The following is a 13,654-nucleotide window of genomic DNA, read 5'->3' on the forward strand; positions in this document are numbered from 1 at the left end:
AGATTTATATTTCCCTAAATTACTCAGAAAGACTTTTGCATTGAATCTTATGGCAATCTGGGAAGCATTTCCCTTGGCTTGCCCTCTGTCATGTAGACCCATAGAGCAGCGATCAGTGAATCTTTTAAGTGTTATATATTTTCTGTGTGTGGTCCTCTTGACCCGATTATGACCCGGCGGTCGCTCCACGTTTGGGATGTAATTACAGTTTCAGTAACATGAGATGAAAATAGACGGCTCTTTTATTGGGTCAGTGTCTGATCTTTTTGAATTCCTCGGCTGTCCAGAGCGATATGAAAGATACGGCTCTCCTCTGCGTAAACAGGAGCCTAATAAATGCCAAAACATAAACAAATACACAGCACAACACGACAGGACTTGTTCCTAGGTAACCATGTGACAGTGCTCAGGATTGCTATGGAAACCAGAGTATCCTCCCCCCCCTAACACCCCCTAACTCTCTTTCTAAATCTCTGTGTCGCTCTCTTCCTCTCTAATGTCTGTTTGGAAATATGTGATAAGCTAATGTGTTTTAACTTCAGCATTTCACTTCTGATTACTCTTAAAGTTTATTTTTCTGGAGGCAGCAGTACTCACTGAGGAATTCACAAATGAAAACCTGCTTTTCATTACAAAGAATAATAACTTATCATAATGTTGAACTCTGTGACAAAACCGACGCTATTTAATTACAGTTTGTATATGTTTTTTTGTTTTCTTCAGATGTCTGTTCAGTAAGCTAATGTACAGTCCGCTTTTAAAGCTGGTGTCGTATTATCTCATTGTTTGTTTTTCGTCACAGTGGGTGTTGCATTTCCATTTTCTACATAGAAAACCACACTTGTCTTCAAAGACTAAAAAGATCACAGCCGACTCTATTTAAAACGCAGGTGCAAATTCTAAAAGGGATGCTTTGATTTGTGGCCAATTACGAACTCCCTTGTTGCTTCACCTTTTGTAGCAGGTCCTCTCATTTTTGTTCCCTCTGCCGATTCTTTTGTGGGGGCGGAAGGTATTTTAGGGAGACAGCTAATACATTTAGAGATCACATGAGTGAACAGGAAACTCCAAAGTTATTTAACAAACCCAATTAAAGTTGTTGCAGTCCTCCGAAGCTATCTGCCTTTTTAATCTCTGTATGGTGTACAAGGGATTGCCCCCAATTAGTTGCCACCTGTGACACCATGACATGGAAAGCAGCTACCCTGATTGTATTTCAGCCTCAATTACTCTGTAAAGCTTACAGGCAAGCCAAGGAAAACTGGTCTCTTCCACTCTTTGTCACTTTTTTGGAATGATTTCTTTTCCCTTTTAAGTTGTCTATGAAGTGTGGTGTTTGGTTTTGGGTACAAGTGCTCCAGTTGTATTACATTTGGCACAAAAAGGCCTGGTTGTCTTATTAATGAAAGCAGTTTCTGCCTTTCAAGAATCTAGTGTAACCTTCCAGATCCCCATAAAGCCATTTGTTTTAAACTCTTCAGCAGAATTCGTTTGCATTAGGAGGAAAAAAAAAAACAAAGCATACTCCAGACTAGTAAGAAAAGAAGCTAACTGGGCTTAGCATAAATGCTAAACAAATGGCTAAATATAAAACTATAACTTGCAAGCATTCTGGACTGAACTTCAATTACTTTTGGTTTATTTTTATAAATGGGATGTATCTTAATTGTTATTTTGCTGAGTGGTGACAGATGAGGTGTGAGGACAGATGAGTGGTGTAGCTAGCCTACAGAGTTAGCTACATATAGGCTAGCTAACTCCGCTGTTTGACATGAACACTTCCTTTCTTTTATTGGATTAAGTCCCCCAAAAAATTCAAGTTGCCTATAGGCAAGAGTTTATTTTTCCATTGATCCACTGTCTGCGCGGCAGACAATGGTTTACGATTAATAACTAAACTGTTATTTTTATTTCCTTTCAGCTACATTTGTTCCTATGGTCTACAGCAACAGTGCTCGGTGTGAAGCGTTTTCCACGACTAGATACCTTTTTTGTTGAAATTATTTCCTTTGCAACACATTGGTTTCAGAAAATAAAAGGAATAAAATTAATTTGGAGAAAAACAAAAACAGATTTTATTACAGAACAGTCTTTTAGCATGTATGGCCAAGTTTTTAATGGACGCTAACATGCATTCTGAACGACATCAACCTGTGACTTTCGTAAACCATTAGAAGGTGTTGTGTTTGTTTGAATGGTTGATGTTAAGTGTACAAAGTTTGCAAACTGCATCATGATTCAAGACATTGGTTTAGCTTGTTGGTTTCGTACAGATTGATCGTGTCTGTGGGAAATGCTTTTTCAATTAGAGATGCATTGATCTACTCCTTGTGTTGTGTTCATACGGTTGGGTAATGTGGCTTAGCAGTAAAGTATACTGACCTGTCTTTAACATCATCCCTAATGATTGACATCATTCTCAGATTCTTAATATTTTGTCTCTCTCCAGGCCACAGACCTGCATGTAGTCCAATGGATTATACAAAGCATTCAAAATAAACGTTTTTGTAACTTAGTGAGTAAATATCTCATCAGTGTCACGCAGAAGACGCGTGCCGTCTCAAAAAGACAATACATGTGAGTCATTGCATATTTTTGTTAAGAAATATCGAAACCCATCATCATGATGACACACTCTGTTGATAAGAGTCATTGTTTATGCGAACAAACTAAAATCGGTGAGAGAAACAACTCGCATGCACAGCCATCCTCTAGACTCCAATAAAATCTTGTGGCTGATCAAAGCAAAAGCAGCACTGTGAACCAACAGCCCATTATTAGCATTATACAAAAAAAATGTCTGGCAGCTTTTCCTGATGCTGTTACTGATTATGCTGCTGCAAATTGTTACAAATGAGTTGAAGGTTCCTAGAAGAAACCTGTAACATAAGCAGCATCGAGTCGTCTCCTTCAGTTAAGCATAAATGTTAAGGAAAATAAAGCATCAGTAGATCTATAGTTGGCTGTAGTTCTTTGATCAAGAAGACTGTGAAGTGAAGATTACTGACTGCGTATTTGTGCTGACTCTTGAGGAAAATAAAGTTGGCCATACTGGGCAATAAAGGTCAGTCAGTCTAATCTAGTTGAATCATTCAGACCCTTTAGGAATAAAAGTCCTTTGAAATAATCCTTGCCATTCTTTCCTCTAAGTGAAACTATCTTGTGAACTTGCTTTGCTTTAATGAACATTATGTTTTTCTAACGTAAGCTAAACCCAGAGGGACAATTACTGCCTATATTTAAAGACAGAAGACGTATGTTGTGAGTCTGATTGAAGGAGCAGTCTTTAATCGTGTTACTGAACCAAGCACGAATCCAGACAGTTCTTTAATCTTATTTATTCTACAAGAGCAGAAGGTCAAGAGATCTCTAATAGAAAGAAGATATTGACCTTCATTTTGCAACGTCAAATCAAATGCGTTGTCTGACTCTTTCCCTGAGCGTATGTGGCGTATTGTAGAATGAACAAATGTTTGATGTCGTTTTATACAATCTGAGGCTGCAGCATATTTTTTAAGGATCTTACATCGGTGCTTAAAAATACACTTGCACAACAAACTCTAAGCTAAGCTAAGCTCTGTTGTACTCTCGGTGCACTCTCAGATGTGCCAACATGTTTTTCTGCCAAACATCTTTTGTCAGCAAGAAATCACTAATTGGCTTTTCAGCGCAACAAATTAGTTAATGAAGCGGTGGCAGTGATGACAAAAAGGAAACCAAAATTTGGTCTACCAGTCTGTTCTCATTTTTTTCTTATCTTCATTTCTCCGAAAGAATAAATACCGGGAACCAACCGAAAACAAAGACCGCCTACTGGCTGCAATCAAAGACAAGCTAAGTGTGATCCTTTTGAAAAACAAACACTGCAGACTTATTTTGTTTTTTATTTTTGCAGCCTTTTTGTTCCATGTGCTCTGAAAAATGTGCTATCCTCTTTTTGAGGAGCAAATCATGTCTGCTTGTGTGGATGTTAAACAATGCGTTGAAGCTACAATACACGGGGTCTCGTATCAGAGCGAGCGTTTCTTTTGTTTTTTTTTAATCGCTGGGCTTAGTGTGTTGGAACCGCACAGATCTGCGGTCCATGAATTTAGTGAATGGAAACGATGCACCTTGAGGTTCTGCGAGTTTACTTTAAGAGCGCTCACAAATCCTCTGCAAAATTTTACAGAGGTTTTACCAAACCGATCCCGCTGACGTTTGTAAGCTCCTGAATAAGTGGACATTCCCCACATTGGCAACTTTTAACATGCTAAATGTTAATATATGTAGAGAACAGACCCCGAGGTCTGAATAACTTTTAATTAACCATACTGCTGTGTTTTGACTCTACTGCTCATAAACCTAGTAATTACTGCAGATAGACTTTTCTTACATTTTTTTCCTGTTGTTATCCCAGACTGTGCTAAGATTAATTATACAAAGAAAGATTCGTCAGAAAATGAAAAACATTACAGACCACCCTGAGCATCCTCATCATGAAACTATAATGCAACAGGTGTCTTCAGTCAGAGGCTTCTTCAGATGTACTGTAATACTGACTGCTATAGGAAGTTATTTCTGCCCCATGCCTCCAGCATTCAACTTTACAGAAGATTGCATATTCTGGTTTACAGCAAACATTTAATTTCCCTTTGGGATTAATTAAGCATTTTTGAATTGAATAATTTCATAAATTATTGTCAAAGTCGTTTATCTAACCAAAGTTTCGTCAGAAATCACACAATGTGTATGTACTTTAGTTTTTTTAACCTCCAGTTTTGCTGCTTTTCAATGAAAATAAGTTGTCATAACAGGAAAAAGTGTCGAGTCATTAAGTCTGTATGTGTATCAGCACAGTAAATCCGTCTAAAGCCATGAAAACATTAAAGCATAAAAACAGTTGGAAAAACTCCGAATTTAATTTTTAACGAGAGTCAGAGTGCGTCTTTAAGGGTTTCTTTTAATGTTTAAAATTCCCTTTACAGATCAAATGAGAAAATGCAGATTGTTCCAGATACACAGTCACCTCGGCTTAAACATGCTTCAATATCTACCGAAAAGGTCCGAGCCTTTCCCGTTCCCTCTGCTTTTAATTGGATTTCGGTGACAGGAGTTTTTGCCTGTAACAAGCGCAGCTAGACTTTAATCATAAGTAAAGTACACAGAAGTTATATTTAATGGGGAATTACAGTGTGACCAAACGATGACCCTCCACCCTCACTTTTTACTAATAGTGCAACTGCATGTAATCCTCTGAAAAAAAAAAAAAAAAAAAACGTAGTGCGAATTTTGCACTATATTGTATTAAGTTCAGTTTGGATAAGTGTTATACAGAGAGAGAGAAAAGGACTCAGCCTGTCTTCTGAACTTTTCCAAAGTCATTTCATACAAACTTCTTCTTCCAGGAGACTAAAATCCTCTGGAAGTATTTCTTCCACAGATTTAGACCTTCCGAGGTATTCTGACCCTCTGAAATGAGACTGAAATTTAGGAAGAGCATTTACTGAAAGCAGTGAGCTATGTCCCGTAATCCCTTAGAAAATGGTTGATTTAAAATCCTTTATCCTTTTTCTTTTTTTCCCCAGAAGAACAGCTCGACTCCGGTCACAGCAGTCAGTCTGTGGAAGTGGGCACGCTCTCAGCTCACACACAAATAAGTGAAATACAGAGAATCATTTCTTACAAATATTAATATGTTATTAAATATCAGTCTAGGTTATTGTGCTACTTAATATGAGCTAAAATGAAAGGGGGGAAAGAAAACAAACTATCACCTAGAGAGAGGTTATCCCAACCCATGTTGAATTGTCCTTACTGGAAGTTACTGCATCCTGCTGCTGCTTTAAAAATGGGAATATATGTGAATGTTATGTAATATATAAGTCCTTAGAGTGGCTGCTAATACTAGAAAAGCACTATACATGCTTCTAAATATGCATTACAGATCACAGTCTGCTGGTTTTCTTCATAAACCGCTCAACTCTGTCGGGAGTTTATTACTTTGTTAAAGAGCGTAACTTGAACCCTGTTTTAAATCAGAAAGACCTCAAATTAAACAAGAGTTCAGGCCCGGTTAACGAACACCATGGTTGTTGTTTTGATTTATTTTTGCTGTTCCCTGCGCGTCTCGACCGGTGGCCCTGCTCCTCGACACGACGGTTATCTGTGTTGTCAGTCGTTTGCTCTCAGCTGCACGCTTTCCTGGCCGCAAAACACATCGGGCGCTTCCCGAAGACGCAGGCGTGTGAAACAGAAGAAGATGGTGGAGGTAAGAGAGTTGAGACTGTTAAAACTGAGCTAATCAAAGGAAGAATTCACTCCATATTTAAGACAGTTTTAGTCAGAACTGTTGCCTAATTATGCCTAATTTGATATTGTTCTGTAAAGTTTGTGCTGAAATCAGCAGCATGTCGGTGGCTGAAAACGTTACGACATGTTCAGGTTTGATTTGTCTGTTTTCACCATTGTTTTTTATGGTCGATTCACATTTGAGTTTATTTCTTTGTACTTAAATCTTATCATTCATCTGGATTATGTTCTCACATTTTAGTTGGTTCCTCTGTGTTCCTTCTCTGTTTATGTGTCTCAGCGCAGCTGTTATCCATCACCTCGTTGTCCTCTGCCTGCGCTCTCCCTCATCTGCTGCCCCCTCGTCATTCTCCTCGTCTTCCTCAGTACATACTGAGGATGTAACATTTCGGTTTTGGCTCCTTCCATGATTACCAGTGATATTTCCGTTACTTGCCCGTTCCCCGCTCCTCTCTGATTTGTTGCCGTTTTATGTCAGTTCTGAGTTATTCTCGTTTATGAACACCGTGTTCTTTAAATGCCCCCTCCAGTTTTGCCTGCACTCTTGTCGTACGATTTACTCCACCGTTATGGCGGAAGGTGTTTCAACTTTTACGTCACACTGTCTTTTGAATAAGAAGGGGAACTTGAACTTTAAAAATACACTTGTCTTTTTTATTATGGCGGAGAGTTGCCAAACTGAAAGTGTATGAAACAAGATCACAGGATTGGTTGCTGCTGTGCAAAAATTTAAAAATTTGTACGGCAGATTTTTTTTTTTTTATGTTGCAAAGCTGTTGTGCTCTTCCTTTGTTAATCTAATAAAATGTAGTTTTCCGTCAAAATCGAAATGTTTTCACACTTTGCAATGAAGTTAACAGTGAACAGCAAAAATTTTTATGTGTCACTGCTCCACCTTTATGCTCTGAAACTGTGTGTTCTGACGGTGAGTTTGGGTTTTAGATGCAGTTAGAATATCTATTGAGTCACTTATTTTATGTTGCGTATTTTCAGTTCAGTCATAATTATTTTGTGGAAGCAGTTTTTACTTTGACATTAAAGGATTTTCTGTCAAAGAAGCCAAACAACTGTGTTGATCATGCAGACAAAAAGGAAAATCATCCAAGTGTGTGAGTACGTTTTATAGACACTTTATCTAATCTAAAGACAATAGAACAGAAACAATTTTATGACAAAAAAAAAAGTCAAATTTTGAACAAAATATAAACCCCTTTGAGTAAAAGTGACCATCTCTTGCCCTCATAAAATTATTTCAAAACAGCCATCCTTTTAAATCGTCTGATAGGTCTGCCAGTGAAGCCCTGCTGACTGACTCAGCATCCCACCATCTTTTGTTAAAGAAAGAGTCACTCTTATTGATGTCAACTTCATCTGAGGGGGGTGGTGGAGCGGTCAATGAAACTACTTGGCTGTGACATTTGTTTTCCAAAAGCTCCACTGTGTCGTCGTCGGCCAGTCAGCTCTATCAAAAGGTGGATCTATCGAGTGTGGGGGAATGTCGATGAAGGAACCAGCATGCAGGAACAGGGTCTTAGCCGGCCCTGGTATTGGTTTCTACTGCAAACCTTTTTTCCCTCGCTCTTGTGCATGTGTCAATTATTTCCCAGAGAGCGGGCTGATCTGTGTCTGGCTCCAGGTCTGGCTGGTTAGGTCACGTTCACCCACGCAGAAAACCCGGGAGGTATAAAAGCATTAGTTCAAGATCGGCATCCGTAGCAAATCTCCTGCCAGACTCGGTCTTATTCCGCCGACCGAATGCACGAATGATATTATTTTGAGTGCAGAAGCCCTGCATTGCAAAAAAAAATTCAGACCGCATAGGAGGGGATGTTTTTTTTTCTTAAAATGTTGCTGTTTTGATTAAGCCAGTTGTCTCATCTGCTGGTTGTTATAAATATCAAATTTGCTTTTAAATTCACGTGTTGTGAAAATGACCAAAACAAGGTGGTTTAAACCAGCTCAGACAGTTTAGGAGGGGAAAGTTGGTAGCAATCAGACGACGCTGCAGAAGAGTTAGGAAAGATATCGAGTGTCCGAAAGTCCTTTAGTTTCTTTTAAGAATGAAACAGACATTTGTAGGTATGAGTCCTCTCTCCTCCATGATTCCAGCTCCTTTCATTACCCATAGTGTTGTGCTTTTAGTAACAGTATTTATTTAAAAAAAACAGCTTCTGTACAAGTGAAACTATAAAAAAGAATAAGTTACATTTATTGCTCATCAAAGGAAGATTTTACCATGCTGTATCAGTTTCTTTTTGCAGAATAACAGTAATTTAATAATACTTTTAACCTTAGGAGTAATTTTTAAAAGTGCTTGGGTGGCGGTAAAAAGTGAAAAAAAAAAAAATTATCTTGAGAAACTTTTTGAGAAATAACTTCTCTTTCTCTCTTCCTCTCTCTCAGACTCACGTGCAGAAAAGTATTTTGACTTGGAGCAGTTTGAGATTTCTTGAGGAGGCCTGAAGAAATCTCAAACTGGAAGCACCAGAGTATCAAAGAACAGAGCAGCCTGGGAGAGCTGCCGTTTCCAGAGGTCATTATTTCCACAGAGGTTACCTGGAAAGCACACAGGACATGAGCGTTAAGAATCTCAAAGGTTAGTAAGAGGTTCGTTAAAAGGAAACATAGCTCTACTGCTCTTTACGTTCCCAGCAGCCCCACCAGGAGACTGCAGTCGGTGTGTGAACGCTGCGTCTTGATGGAAACCTGCAGTAAGAAACGTTCTCACACACAAACACACACACACCCTTTTACTTGTATCAGTCTGAGGACTTTGTATTGACTTTCATTCTGTTTGGTCCCAAAAAAGGCCTGTTGGTCCTCAGAAGGTCAGTGGATGTTGCACATGAGGTCCTAAATAGATAAGGAAAGGCAGTTGTATTTATATGGCACATTTCAGCAACAGGGCGATTCAATTTAATTGATTAAAAGGAAGATAAGGCAACAAACATAAACATTAATCTCACTGGTGAGTTTTTATGTTTGCACCATTTTTAATCAGATCTTCTGCATTTATTTGAATACTTATTTCTCTGAAACAGCAAAAAGAGCTAGCATTTACCTTCAGTTTATTCTTGCAGCTCAAACGCTGGCACTAATTAAGAAAGTGGACTTGTGTGTTTAATCCCCTCTAAACCAAAATGAAATCCATTAAATCAGTCTGTGTGAAAGAAGACAAGGTGTGAAGAAATGTCTCTTTGGGGGGAGGGAGTTAATGTGAATTTACTAAAAAGGTGTCAGTCAGATCTTGATGTTACTGGGTATGTTTTGACGACTAAAAAATATTTTACCAGCAGTATTATATTAGGGTATTTATATATATATATATAGACTTTTCCTTATAGCCACAGAGAAAGTGTTTGTGACTAAAACAGCGTTAAAACTGTGTCATAAAGTACAACACATCAGTAAGAGCTGTCTAAATGCTGCTGAGTTTTACCTCTAAAGTGTTTTTTGGTGGCGACAGGCTTACAGTATTTCTTTCTCATCGGTTTAGCATAATGTCGCACAAAAGCAACTGAATGAAGATAAACGCTTCATAATCACTCTAACGTTCAGAGATCACCACGAGGGTCAAAGACGCCGTTTTAAGAGCCCAGAGCGTCAGCGTTACTGCCTGAGGTGAAGAGGAGACAAAGAGCAGGAGCAGCAGATTGGCTGATGTTTCAGCCGAGTTGTCAGCTCTGGTTTGACTGGTGTCTCCAAATAGCTGCCGGTTTCCTGATTATAGAAAGAGACCGAGGGAGTTTTGCCCACTGCTTTTTTCCCCCCTCACAATCTGTACTTCGGTCTAACACGGGTCCAGGCTTCGACAACCGCGCTGAAGTCACTGGGTGAGATAAATGGGCTCCTCCAGGGACAGATTGCTGTTAATTTTAGAACACATTGCTGCCCAATCACTGTCTCCCTGTTGGGCAGCCAGAAGCTATGTTGTAATGTGTGTGATTACTTTGACCCTACGGGAGGCGCATGGGAGGGGGGGGGGGAAGTGAGAGTAGACAGGGTTTGGCTTAGCGAGTACATAAAGGCAGGCTTGTTAAGATATGACTGAAAATCGTGACGCCGTAGACTCCGAGGCAAACGGCGACAAATCGGCGCAGCAATGAAATCAGTGAGGAGCCAGATGGGGAGCAGGGAGCTAATCAAAACGCTGGTTATCCAGCTCAAATATCCAGAGACCCATTTCACGTTCCACATCTCGGCATTTTAATTAGGAAATGCAGCTGGGTAATAATTTTGGAATTTCAAGTGGAAGATTGTATAAAATAAAACAACGACAAAAAAAACCATAAATATGTTTTTTTTTTTTTTTTTTTTTTTTAAAAGCCAGGTATAATTGCTGCATAGCGAGGACCGGGCTGTCACAGGTGGTAGTACGGGTTGACAGGGTACATTGAGAATGATAGTAAGCAGAAGTTTTAGGTTCTGTGTTCGAAATGCATGTTCTTTCACTCACTATGAGGCACCTCAGTGTCCAGTCGTGCATCTTGGGGATCTTGCTGTATTTAACCTGAATGTATTTAACCCTTTCATGTTTTATGATCCTTTGTGTCAGAATTTTTTTTCCAATTTTTAAAATTTTTTCTTAAAGCATAAAAAAAGGTAGAAAAATTTGCTGTAAAAAATAATTTCTTGCATTTGCAGCTGATGGCCAGTAGTTGATAGTGTATTTTATGATGCATTAGTGTCCACTGCAGGGGTCTATGTGCATTTATAACATAAAAATCCACAAGAAGCACAAGAAAATGGCTTTCAGATAGCTGTCCGCTGTAGTCGCCACTATGCGTGAAAGGGTTAATTTCTGACATGCGGATAATGGTGTTAGATTTTTGTCTTTTCCTTTGTGTGTCCTTAGGAGTCTTTCCAGAATTGGAGCTTGACTTGGTAAAGTCGGCAAGAAGACTCTTGAAATAACTCTGTTGTTTTTCCAGGAAGTTATTTGCTTTTATCTTGTAAGTGCTTCGTAGGTCCTGCTGCAGAGCTTCCTGTTGTTTCTGAGAAGTAATTATTTTGCTGTGGTTACCGGCTGTGTGGAGTTTCACTGTGTATCTTGTCTGCTCTCTTTTTCGTTTTGTTTTATTACTGAGAGATATCACTGTCTTTCTTTTATAATTTTGAATTAACGAGTCATCTTTATTGTAACGGTTCTCGTAAATGGGTAGGCAGTTGTTTGTTTTGGATGATTTACTTTATATGTTTTTATTATCATTTTAAAAAAAATCAACCAAATAAAAGGGAATTTTTAGCCAATCTTCCCCGATCACATCACATTCTCATATATCTATATCAGCTTTACAATTCTCTGCCAAACACATATTCCAACTTTTGCATTGCGACGAGAAAAACAACTTGTGTACCAAATTTCAATTTCCTCAGCAGTCTTCCTAAGACGACAACCCGATTTCACAAAACAGGAAACTTCTGGCTCACGCTTGAGCTCCGATGAGTTTAATTTAAGCAAATGAAAAGAATGAAGATTAGTTTTTTTGTGTGTGTTTTTTCAAATACCAGCTCATTGATTTGAAACGTCCCCAAACGAGGCCACAGCTATATCTGCGCTCCAGTCCCTTCTGTTTGCTTGGCTGCCACTCACGCAGCCATCTGAGCCACTGGCTCAGTGATGAAGACCGAGGCTGACTCCCTCAGCTCGCTGCCTGGGGTTGTCGTCTGCCATCCATGCTGACACGCGGAGCTCAGGCCAGCTCCGAAAGGGTGGATGAATAATGACCAAAGGCAAGCCAGAAGTTTCCATTTGTGCACAGAGCCCGTCTTTCTAGGACTCCAGACGGAAGCGGATTATCTCGAAGACGCTTCCACTTCACCTCAACGTAGGAGAAATCAATATCGCTTGTTGGAACAGAAGCAAAGCAAAGTCAGATGCATGGACTATGTTCACTTTTTAAAAATGTGTTTAATCGTTATTTAGCCGGGATTATTCCCACTGAGATTTAAAATGTATATATCAAGGGGATTCTGGTTCTTAGAGCAGCCTGGTGGTTACTCAAATAAAAACATAAGCTGAAAACAGGAGACCATGAAACAGCTTAATCAGCATATGAACATTCAGCTCTCAAGTGGTTGAAATATACTTGGTGGGCAATCCAAGGTGTTTGCAACCCTGACAAAGATGAAGGTGCAAATATTTTAAAGCCACCAGCACCCTCACACAGGCTACAAGCAAAAATAGGAATTACATAACAATCTTAATCCTACAAGGTACAGCAAGTTTTAATTTTGTCAAAGAAGATTCATTTTCATGCACAACAGAGTCAAGCAATAGTAAAAATTGTGAGTGGTGTAAGTTTTTTTTTTCTTGCGCTAAAAGATAAGCAAAAATTTTTATTATTATTATTATTTTTGAAAGGTGCGTCATTTCAGAAAGGCATCTCAAAATGTAACGGACAAGAATGTAATTTTGTGCTGACCAAACTTCTCGTCTTTATCGTTCATAATACGATAAAGAAAGGGACCGAGCGTCGACACCTGGGGGACGCCTTTGTCCATGCGTGACAACAGTTTGAATAAAGATGTACATATGAAGACCTACATCTTCATAGAATTGGCTGCATTCTTTGTAACATTTTTACCCACATCATTAAAGAACTCAGGCTGAACGTAAAGAAAAAGAAACACTCATCTGTTGTTTATAGCTGGTTTTCCTCGCAGGCCACCGGGGTGGAAACGGGAGTGGCTGAATTCACGTCACATGATTTATACCACTATGACATGAAGCGCTTTCCACCTTTACACTAGAGCAGACTTAGAAGCTTACAAAAGTCTAGGCGCTTACCAATTTCTTTTTGTTAGACTACATGTACTGTGTGTTTAAGGTCTGACCTTTTGACGTCACGTTGCAAAGGGTCAGTAGTTGGTAGGATAACCTTACAGACACAACTGATGAGGCCACAGGTAAGCATTACATGAACAGAAAAAGGAAAAGACTAACATGTTTGAGCAATAAGAGTTTGGTGATCGTTCGTCAGTATTTACTCGTAAAGAAGTTCAGAGAGCGAAAGAGAGGACATGCAGTGGTCCGGTACTGGGAATTGAACCCTGACGACTGAAGCCTCCGTATCTACCGACGAGCCTCTTTGGCATCTGGCGTTGGATTAAGTATTTCAGAATCGTGTTAGGTGAGAAGATAAAATGTATTTGAAGGTTTATATTTTGACAACAGATGCTATTTGCTCATGTGATGCTATTTGCTTCCAGTTGTTCCTTTCAGGCTTAAGGAAACCCAATCCAATGCTGACTAATGCGATCCTCGTTTGAACTTTAAAAATGGATGCAGCTTTTTTAGAACCTGGAGTTTTATTTATTTATTTATTCATTTTTTTGCCAGAAGTATGGCTGCATCTATTCC

Source organism: Poecilia mexicana, unplaced genomic scaffold, assembly GCF_051168715.1.
Source record: "Poecilia mexicana isolate PSO_F unplaced genomic scaffold, ASM5116871v1 scaffold_6, whole genome shotgun sequence".
Taxonomy (NCBI): domain Eukaryota; kingdom Metazoa; phylum Chordata; class Actinopteri; order Cyprinodontiformes; family Poeciliidae; genus Poecilia; species Poecilia mexicana.